This window comes from Miscanthus floridulus, chromosome 16 (genome assembly GCF_019320115.1).
Source record: "Miscanthus floridulus cultivar M001 chromosome 16, ASM1932011v1, whole genome shotgun sequence".
NCBI lineage: Eukaryota > Viridiplantae > Streptophyta > Magnoliopsida > Poales > Poaceae > Miscanthus > Miscanthus floridulus.
The window spans coordinates 37371207-37383346 of NC_089595.1; positions in this window are offsets into that span (position 1 = coordinate 37371207).

The following is a 12140-nucleotide window of genomic DNA, read 5'->3' on the forward strand; positions in this document are numbered from 1 at the left end:
CGGTTTCCAGTGCCTTGACCCAATAAGAGACATCGGACCGAAACAAACCAGGCAAATCTTTGAGAACATCCGACGGACAGAGCGTCGCCTGAAACAAACTCAGATTTCAGGCGACTGCACAATAGGAAAAGTGAAAAATTTAATGAAGACGAACAGTCAAACAAGATGTCTGGAAGTCAAAACACTTATTTTAGGACTGGTCTTGTAGCAGGCGGGTAGTATAGTACCAGCAGCACGTACCAGAATTGGTTGACTTGTGAATTCAATTACGCACATTTTTGATCGATCGACGAAGTTGATGTTGCCCTAACAAGCTCGTCAACACTCGGCAAAAATCGACGACGCCAATCACGGCGACCAAACTGAATCGATGTATTAGCACTAGTTGCATATACTCCGCCGTCCGCCGCGTAGTACAGGCACAAAAGCCAGCTTGTTTCCGACTGAACAGAACAATCCACACGACGAGCAGGAGCTGGAGCTGCATGGGCAGCAGGCTTGTAGCAGGTCGGTATCGAGCAATAATTCGTGGCATGTTGCCCATGTACCAAACAACGTTGACGATCCTGCATGGATTGACAGGTAGCCTGCTGACAGCAGGTCAACTAATCTGACTCGTGACGCGCCTCCCTGATGTACTACAGCACAGCACACAGCCAGTCCCCGTTGCCGACAAAAACAGGGGGTTTTTTTTTTTTGATAAGAAACAGGTTCTGTTCTGATAGTAGTATTGGATGATCGAAAAATATAAGTTGAAGGACAAGATCAGAGGCACCTGCTGGAACCAAGTCACCGTCATCTAATGCAACATCGATCAACAACTTTGATTTGGTGGCGCCACAGTACCAAGCCAACCAACAATTTGTTACACGAGTGGTACGTACGAGGTACGACGTGCAGCCCCTGGCTACCAGCAGCTAGCTATGGTCCTTGCATTGAACGGAGCTGGCTGCGACGCTTCAGGGATGATGGCGTAGTAGTCGATCAGACGATCACCGAATGCCTGTTCACGTACACTCACGACGACTGCAAATTGCACCCAGCGGAACCAACTTGTATACAGCATGTCTTCTTGTTACCGATCGAATTGAAAGCTTACACCTGGTTACCAGGCGAAACTACTTGACCTTCTCACCTTCACGTGAGGTCTGGAGGTCCGGTCGGAGTCGCAGGGAGTTGGGGGTGGCGCTCGGCCCTTTTTGGCTTCACGATCGATCGTCAACCATCGTCGTCTCTCTTCTTTTTCGGCAGGCACGTCAAAGCGGCCAAGCTACCATTAGCTTTAGGGGATCGATGCTTCCCCTAGCTCTAGTCCTCTTTCCGGTCTACAAGAAGTCGTCGGACACAAGAGAGTCGTGTTCACATTCGAATTAGGGAATCGAGAGTACTACATACAATTGAAAAGGGATTAACTCAATTTTGTGCTAAATACACAAGATTCAGGAAAGAAAACCGGCCAACGGATTTAAGCGGCTGCTGCACCTAGGTTTTTCATGCGAAAAAACCAGAATCGAATCTGCATTGGTCTCTCGTTGTACGTGTGTCTAGGTTGTGTGCCGCTCTATGCGATCTAGTTCTTTGCTGGTGCGTGACTAGACTTCAGGTTAACATACTTTTTTTGGTGATTCCGCTTGGGACCAAAACGATCCTGATCTACTAACAAAATGTCTGAAGGCAACAATAAGAAGACGAACGATTTCACCGATCTGAAGAATCCAGTGAACATCATCTTGCCTTTGTCGCTGGATCAATTTCCCGATGACCTTCAACAAATGCTGGAAGTAAGATTCACCGCCGATCTAAAGGCAGTTTTGTCGAGTTGCACCACAGATCGGTGGGTTGTCATCATCCAATCTTCAGCAAATCTTCTACTTCTGCACTGCATTGCCTGAGGTAAAGAACGATGAAAATGTTGACGATCCATATCCTACTCACGCTAACTATACTAAGATGCAATAATCATAAGAAAGGCAATGACGCGTGTTGTACGAGGACAAATTAAAACAAGTGTAACTGCTGGGCGGTTTGGGCTTCCATGTTGGACCTTCAGTGCATTCATGTCATCGGAAAGTGGTCTCTAAAGACGGCAGGATATGACAACACTATCAAGTTGACAGACCCTCATTCTCACGCGCGCGCATCTCAACAGGGAGTAATTGGCGTCATAAATTCAGTTTCTGAATATGGGCACGCACCGTTGCAAATGTCCTTGTTTGATGAAGCTGCATACAAGTCAACAAGAAGCTACGCACGTTTCTCATTTGTAATTTTACTTCCTCCGTCCATGAAAGATGTAATTCTCACCTTTTGATGGGTTAAACAATTTCAATTTGATCAAAGCTATATAAACAAGTATAAATATTTAGACATAAAATAAGTATCATCAAATTAATTATGAAATATATTTTGTAGTAAACCCAGTTGACGACATAAATGTTAATACTATTCTCTATAAGGCCAGTCTCGGTGAGAGTTTCATTTGCATTCAATAAACTGACATATAAGCATTTTTTATGATATAACAACATTTTTAAGAAGAGAGAGAAGAATGAGTTTTATGGGGATGAAACTCTGTTGGCACAATTACCAACTCTCTTTGATTCATGAAATAATTAAATATATACCCAACTATAGAATGAAACTTTCGATTGAGAGTGGATGTTTTATCCATGTTTTATTTCATTTTACATGACATGTTAGTATTGGAAACAATGTCAAGAAACTCCCCACTGATATTGGCCTAATCTTGATCAAAGTTAAGCTAGTTTGACTTGCACAAATGCTATAGTTACATCTTTTTGTGGACGGAGGGAGTACAAGGTAAAAACCTGGGAATGTTTAATTTGATTAATAGGGTTCAAGTTTGGAACCTTTGGAGGAGTAGAGAAGATCGGACCAGGTCTGGCTTGATGGGAACAACAGACGGGTGGAGAGAAAACAAAGGTGGGCAGCTCCAACATTTAAAAAAAGAGCTAGCTCAAAGAATATTTTATTAAGTGAGAAGGAGAGAATGATAGGCTAGTTTTTCATAAAGAGCTAAGATTAGAAACTTTCTATAATTCATGTCTATGCTCACATATTTTTCTATACTAGCATGCTTTTTTTGAGGAAATTCTATACTAGCATGTTAGGTTACTCTATTTTTTTAAGTTCATATAAGCTAGCAAGTTGACTCTATTGTTGAGGGCGCCCTTAGGCAATCAGTAGTGTTGGTTCTTGAGATTTAGGAGTCAAGAGTTAGGCCCCGTTTGGCATAGCTCGACCACCAGCTCCGGGAGCTATATGTTGTGCCAAACGGGGTAAACTAAACAACTCCGATTAAGGAGCTCCTCAAAACCTGCTCTCACACAGGATTGGTGGGGTGAACCTTAAAATAGTAGTAGCTTCACCCAGCTCAACCTAGCCATGGTGGGCCCCAGTGAGGACAGAGCCCTGTTTTGCCCCCATTTTGCCCCTGATGGAGAAGAAGAGGTGCATGGGGAACCAGTAAGGATGAAAACGGATCGGATACAGATGGATATCACTGATATTATATTTGTTTTCATATTTCTGTCCGGATTCGGATTCGAATATGGATAGTGTCAACTATGCTGGATTGGATACGATTGGATATCGACATCATGAGTATGCGATTTGAGTATTCGGATATGGATACGGTATCGAATGTTGAATATCCGGACTCGGATATGGACAGCTCTCAACCCCTCTAAACGGATTCGGTCTCGAATACGGTCGGAAAATATCCGTACCATTTTCATCCCTAGGCACCAGCCATAGCCGTTCTGGTGTGTGGGGAGGACCGACAGCGGGCGCTGTGTTAGAGTCTTATCTTTAAAGTGCATTTATTCTTTAGCATTTGTTGCCACAAACCATTTTCATATAAAGTTTACACCACATATGGTTGGAAAGTAAAAGTTCGGAGCCTGTTCGGCAGGACTGAAAAATAAGTCAAAATATTATTCCGGATGATTGTTGTGAGAGAAAAATACTGTTCTGTCTAAAAACACTGTTCGCGTGAACAGTGCTTTGGCGACTGGGCTGGGCAGCCACCCACCCACCCACCAGCCAGCCGAACAGCCCATCAGTCCAAAAACCATTGAGGTTTTGCATGATTTTTTTTAGAAAAACTATCAAGTTTGAATAATATTTATAAATATCTGAAAAAAGGATATTGTACAAACTTTTAAAAAAGACTAGCTCATGCACCGTTGACATAATCTACCTAAGGGAATGCCACTAAAACACCATAATTAGGCAAAAACCGTGTTGAATTTGACACCATCCAACCGAACCTATCTTGTACCCCAACTGCACACCAACCCAACCCAATAATCTGGTCGATGTAGCACCACTCAAGCCTATTCATTTGGCTGTGGCTTGTTGTAAACGATTGTAAATTTTCAGCCGGAACAGTATTTTTCTCTGACACAAACCAGCCAGCAGTACTTCTTCACGAACTAGCAACGATACGAACCAGCCAACCGAACATGCTGAGACAGAGAGATGAAAAAAGATGCCTTAACAGTGACCTTTTTCAGATAGTGCAAAAGTGTCTCAATTTTGCCGGCACCACTTGGAAAAATGTGATGCTCTAACAGCTTGGCTTTCTCTGTTATCCATGACATGTTAGGTCAAGACCAACGGAACACGTACCATCACAACACAGCAACACGGAGTAGACTCGCTGCTTCTCCACATTCGTATACCTTGTGGCTTGGGCGTGTATATATATCCAAAAGCAACGAAAGTGCCATACCTTTATTTCTCCATCATCGTTTTTTCTATAAAGTCCATCATCGTATATGGTCATATATAAGAGAAATTAAATGAAATGACCAAGACATTCATGTACTTTCCCGGTTATAGAATCCAGATTCCAGTAGTGGTCCTGTAAGTATATAACACATTTATTGTTTTGCTTCCAAAATTTAGCATATTCCCTCTCGTTAGTGAAATGCACCCGGGTTCTCACACTTTTCCCATACCTTTGCCTGTTTTATTAACCCTTAAATTGAGCATTTTATTCCTTCAGCTTTTCAAGTTATTTATATTTAGTCGAGATCAGGATCCATGTTCTCACTTTGAGTAATGAACCTTTTAAACTATTTAAAGTTCTAGGTGTTAGAAATTTAGGCATTTTTATGTTAAAATTAATCCAGAAAAATAATAACAAATTTGTGATGACAAATATGTGCACATGTGTGATTTTACTACTGCTCAAATTAGTAGCAAATATGTTCATAAACAACATACTGATCATAGCGAAAATGAGATTAAATTTAACCAATTTGAGAATAAAGATGTACCCTGCGGAGGGACCCATGCTCAAAGCACCGGTGGCTCCAATCCCACTCATGGTGAGTTGCTCGAAATCGCGGACCACAGTCGGTGCAAAAAGATGTACGCAGTGAGTCCCTCAAACGTCCACCGGGAAGTAGACGATCCGAGTAATAAGAAAACGTCGATGGTCACCAGGAAAAAGCGAGCAGTCATGAAGACGCTCCCCAAAAACCTGATCGCCCGCACACCCGAGCAGATGTCACAGATGCAAACGGCGATTCCGGAGGCCTGCTCTCCCAACTCTCTGTGCGCGCAAAGGATCGGGATGTGGAAACTTAGAAGGCAGCGCGATAGTGAGAAGTGGAAAACACTAATTGACTATCTTAGGATTTTTTAAACTAGGAACCTCCAATGATAGTTCTATTTGTTATTATGTCTTTTTCCAGGAGGATTGGTACATATATATAGGGAGGAGAACTCCCTACCTCTACATTAACTAGCAATATACTACTAATTGACGTTGCACCTTCCACCTCTACTCATGGACTTAAACAATAAAGCCCATTAAGGAAAACATATATTGGGTCTTTGAGATTTATTAGAATTTCTTCATATGGATTTAGGGAATTTTATCAATATAAATTCTAACAATCTCCACCAGATCTCAAAAGTCCAGTATAGATATTTTCTTTCTCCCACTACTGTTTATATACCAGTGTTTTTCAGCAGAGACTGTTAAGTTGAACATCCGCCTAGAGCTTCAAGCTACACCCATCCACAACTTGAACAATGGACTATGCCTAGAATTGCAAGTTTTGTGTGAATGAGTTTCAACTAAACTCTTTACTGATACTAGGTTGCCAAAAGCATCCCTCTAGTTGGAGCATATAAGTCATACTCCTATGCCTTTCATGAGTATCTTGAGATCACCCAAATCTCATAGACTGTGACTAGTAGTCAAACTCATATAGATGTATTCCTCAAAAGATGTTCTGTAGGACAACATATTTGCTTCAGCAAGCCACTTGGAACACATTAAGATAAAAACCAACCTACCTTACAGCAAAGGAAAGACGTGCATCTGACATGGGCCAAGTTAAGGGTCTTTCCTCACAGTCTACCACTGGCTTGTTTCACCATTCTATTTCACAGGATCTCCAATCACATAGAACATGTTACCACCATGATAGACTTCATGTGGGTCTCAAGCCCATTTCACTTGATGCACTATCTATCATATTACGTGAGAGTCCCTTAGTGAATTCATCTGCTAGATTTTTAGATGTGTGGACATAGTCCAATGCTATCACTTTGGAGTTTCTCAATTTTCTAACAGATTTTAATCTCCGCTTAACATGCCTTGTGGACTTCATGTTATCCTTAGAACTGTTTACCTTAGTTATCATATTTTGGTTATCACAGTTCATAGAAATAGTCAGTATAGGTTTCTCTACAACCGGTAAATCCATAAGGAGTTCACAAAACCACTCGGCCTCAGTGCTAGCGGTGTCTAATGCTGTGAGTTCTGCTTCTATAGTTGACTTCGTTAAAATGGTTTGCTTGTTAGACTTCTAGGAAACAGCGCCACTTCCAAGCAAGAACACGTATCCACTTATGGCATAAAGCTCATCAGCATCAGATATCCAGTTAGCATCACAGAAACCCTCTAGTACCTTTGGGTACCTCGTATAGTGAATGCCATAGCTCATAGTACCTTTGAGATAACGCAATACTCTCTCAAGAGCACACCAATGATTATCTCCTGGATTTGACATAAACCGGCTTAGTTTGCTCACAGCAAATGAGATATCAGGCCTCGTAGCGCTAGCCAGATACATAAGCGAACCGATAATTTGGGAGTATCTCAATTGATCCCTCTCTATTCTTCGATTTTTCCTTAATAGCACACTAGGGTCATAAGGTGTAGGAGCAGGTTGACAGTCACTAAACCCAAAGTGACTCAATACCTTTTCCACATAGTGGGATTGTGAAAGTGTAACCTCATCATTGCCTTCTCTTAACAGCTTGACATTAAGAATAACATCAGCTTCTCCCAAGCCTTCCATCTCAATATTATTAGACAATAGGTCTTTAACCTCCTTAATGACATTAAGGTTGGTTCGAAATATCAGTATGTCATCAACATATAAACACAAGATCACTCCTTTGCCCCCACCATACTGATAGTATACACATGTGTCAGCTTCATTTACATGAAAGCCGACATATGTCAAAATTCTGTCAAACTTCTCATGCCACTGCTTAGGAGCTTGTTTCAGGCCATATAAGGACTTCAATAACTTACACACCATGCCCTCTTGACCATTTGCTACAAATCCATCTGGTTGATCCATATAGATCTCCTCCTCTAACTCTCCATTTAGTAAAGTCGTCTTTACATCCATCTGATGAATGATAAGACCATGAGAGGTAGCCATAGAAAGTAACACTCGAATTGTGGTTAATCGAGCAACAGGTGAATAAGTATCGAAGAAATCTTCACCTTCTTTCTGGGTATAACCCTTGGCCACAAGCCTTGCCTTGTACCTCTCAATTGTACCATCAGGCCTAAGCTTTTTCTTGAACACCCATTTGCATCCTATTGGTTTACATCCATAAGGACGTTTAACAATTTCCCAAGTTCCATTAGACATAATGGAATCCATCTCACTCCGTACTGCTTCCTTCTACAAGTCAGCATCAGGAGAGGAATATGCCTCTTCAATGGTTCTTGGTATGTCATCCACAAGGTACACAATGTAGTCATCAGCAAAAGACTTTGTAGTCCATTTTCTCTTACTCTTTCGAGTGACTACAATATCATCCTCTTTAGGATTATGCATATGAGGTTTCTCAGAATGTTCTATCGGAATAAATTGCTCATGGAGAATTATAGGTTCATGACTAGACATGCTAGGCGCATTTTTCATGGGAAAATCACTTTCAAAAAAATGTAGCATCTCTAGACTCCATGATAGTACCAACATGCATGTTAGGTACCCTAGAATTTTTAATTAAGAATCTAAATCCAACGCTATGAATAGCATAACCAAGGAAACACAATCAACTGTTTTAGGTCCAGGTTTGCGCTTTTTGTTACTTGGCACATTCACTTTGGCCAAACAACCCCAAGTGCGCAAATATGAGAGATTTAATCTTTTCTTTTCTCATTTCTCAAATGGTGTGATTTCTTTATTCTTTGTAGGAACTCTATTCAGTACATGACATGCTGTCAAAATAGCCTCACCCCACCATTCCTTAGATAGACCCGCTGTCTCCAACATGGCATTAACCAACTCAGTTAGAGTGCGGTTCTTTCTTTTGGTAATTCTATTGGACTGTGGTGAATATGGCGGTGTCCTCTCATGAATAATTCCATGTTCTACACAGCAATCAGAAAATTCACTTGAAAAGTATTCTCCACCACGATCGGACCATAACCGTTTAACTTTCCTCTCAAGTTGAATTTCTACTTCAACTTTATAGATCTTAAAGTAATGCAACGCTTCATCTTTTGTTTTTAATGGGTACACATTGCAAAATCTAGTACAATCATCTATAAAAGTCATAAAATATCTTTTGCCACCTTTAGTCAATTTACATTCATCTCGCATAGATCGGAATGAACTAGTTCTAATGGCGCCAAGTTCCTCACCTCCACAGCCTTGTAAGGCTTACGAGGTTGCTTAGATTGCAAACACACTTGGCACTTAGAACCTTTGACCAAATTAATTTTTGGGATTAAATTCAGATTTGCAAGCCGTGATAGACAACCAAAATTAACATGACAAAGACGTGAATGCCAAATATTTGACTCATCAGGGATAATAGCATTGTTCACAATCTTATTACACACATCAACATGCAAGGATAAGCGGAACAAGCCTTCGCAATCATAACTTTTACCAAAAAAAAGTTCCATACTTTGACAGTACACATTTGTTGGTCTCGAAGACAATTTTATAACCATCTTGACAACATTGAGAGCCGCTAACTAGATTCTTTTTGATGAAGGGGAAATGTTGCACGTTCTTTAGCAGCACCATCTTTCCCGAAGTGAACTTTAGAATGACCGTACCAACACCAAGAACACGCGCATGGGACCCATTCCCCATCAGCAAGGCTCCAGTACCGCCGACCTGATAAGGAAAAAACAAAGAGGCATCAGCACACACATGAATATTAGCCCTAGTGTCCATCCACCACTCAGGCGAATGATAAACTAAAAGAACAGTAGGTAAAAAATTTCCATACCCAAATGTTCCTTCTTCAGCCTCGCTAACAACCTGTCGACAAAATCTGGTCGGCTGTCTATCGAGGGGTATACCCACGGTAGTAGATGATTGATGGAGGTGAGCGCAATAGGAACTAGATGGTGACACAAGGTGCAGAGATAGTGATTTAGACTGGTTCAGGCCGTCTGATCGATGTAATACCCTATGTCCTGTGTCTTTGTTGGATTGTATTGAATATGAGATGAATTCGAGGGGGAGTCCCTACCCGCCTTATATAGTCTGGGGGGTAGGGTTACAAGTCGGTTTAGGCCTAGATCTATTCAGTTATATGGTAAGTATTTACAAGGAATACGATATCTATTATATCCAAAAAGATCTTCCTTCATCGCAAAGATGTCTTCTGATTGCCTTGCGGTGCACGCGTGACCAGAACTGGGCACCGTAGGCCTTGATCTTATGGGTTGGACCTCCCCTAGTGGTGCAGCCCATGTCCATTGTCGTGGGTACCTAGGGTTATACCCCCCATAGCTAGTCCTTGAGCGCCTTGTATCCGCTGAGCAACATCATCTTGAGCAAGTTCGAGTAGTTTAAATTGGAGTCATCCAGCAAATCTAGCAATCTGACCAGTTTAACTGGTAATCCAATCAACAGAACGAAGTGCCGACCAGTTTAACTAGTAATCTGACCGGTGGAAATTGAAGCCAGCTAATTTATCAGGTGACCTAATCTTGGACTTAGCCAAGTAAGGCTTGCTAGAAGGATGTAAGGAGCTCAAGTTTAAAATTTGAAAATTCTCCACCTTAGGTGAAGTGTACACAGTTCGGCTTCATTGATGAAGTCAGATGATCATCATTCATGACTTATGTAAAGAGGATATTAGTACTAATATATGCACTGCAAGGTGCAATATATACATTATAGTCCCCAAGCCTGACAGTAGGTGAAGAGGACACCTAGTGTCAGGATCAAAGAATTTCAACGATCACTTAGCTAGGACAACCAACTCTTAGCTTAGCCAGGAGCACAACTAGTCCCCAGTGAAAGCTCTAGTTTGGTTTTGGTGAATTGATGAAACCCTAAGTGCTAACCTAGTTCATCAAGTGATCATAAGATAGGTAGCACACTTCAAGTAGAGAAGCAAATGAAGATCATAACATGACAATGGTGATAGCATGGAGATGATCAAGGGCTTAAACTTGAAAAGAAGAAAGAGAGAAACAAAAAGCTCAAGGCAAAGGTATAACTTGAAGGAGCTATTTTGTTTTGGTGATCAAGACACTTAGAGAGTGTGATCACATTTAGGTTTGATAGCCATACTATTAAGAGGGGTGAAACTCGTATCGGAATGCGGTTATCAAAGTGCCACTAGATGCTCTAACTCATTGTATATGCATTTAGGATCTAGTGGAGTGCTAACACCCTTGAAATTGTTTGTGAAAATATGCTAACACTTGTGCACAAGGTGATACACTTGGTGTTTGCACAAGGTGATACCATTCGGCGCTTTTAGGAAAATGGAATGCCTATTTTCTATTGCGCCGGATGCAAATTCTTGGTGGTTGGCACATTGGAGCAAGGGTGGAGAAGATAGAAGTGAGAACAGAGCTGATGCCAGCATCGGTCCAGTGACCGGACGCTAGATCTAGAAGCACCGGACACTGACTGCCTACGTCCGGTCACGTTGACTGTCGGTACAGTGGCTAGGGTTTACCACCGGACGCTGGGCTATGTCCGATCGAGGTGGACCGGACGCGTCCGATCGAGGAAAACCAGGTTTCAACCCTTACTGTACTCGACCGGACGCTGAGGTTCCAGCGTCCGGTCAGTTTCTACCGGAGCGTCCGGTCAGCGTCATAACTGTTGGAATCTGACGAACAACGTTTGAAGCTAATGATGCGTGGCATCCATCTGTGGACCGGATGCTAGGTCCAGGGTCCGGTCAAGTGGACCAGAGCGTCCGGTCAGAGCGCAGAGTACCTAGTGAAGGGGTACAATGGCTCTATTTCGTGGGGGCTTCTATTTAAGCCCCATGGCTGGCTGTGGCTCACATCTTTGGCCATTTTCATTGACATAGCAACCTTGTGAGCTAAGCCAAAGTCCTCCCACTCATCTACATCATTGATTCATCATCATAGTGAGATTGGGAGTGATCCAAGTGCATTGCTTGAGTGATTGCATCTAGAGGCACTTGGTATTCATGTTTCGCTACGGATTTCGCTTGTTACTCTTGGTGGTTGCCGCCACCTAGATGGCTTGGAGCAGCGAGGATCATCGAGCGGAGGTGGTGATTGTCTCCGGCTCCGATCGTGGTGATTGTGAGGGGTTCTTGACCTTTCCCCGGTGGAGCGCCAAAAGGTACTCTAGTGGATTGCTCGTGGCTTGTGTGATCCTCATCTTGTGTTGGTTGTGCGGCACCCTATTGAGGGTTTGGCGTGTGAAGCCAATTAGCGCGTGAACCTCCAAGTGAGTGAATCGCCACAACGAGGACTAGCTTGCCGGCAAGCAAGTGAACCTCGGTAAAAATCATTGTGTTCATCATTGATTCCAAGGTGATTGGTCTTCATTGTTATTCATCTTTGTGATTGGTTGGTACTTCATCTACACGACGGTATAACTATCCTAATC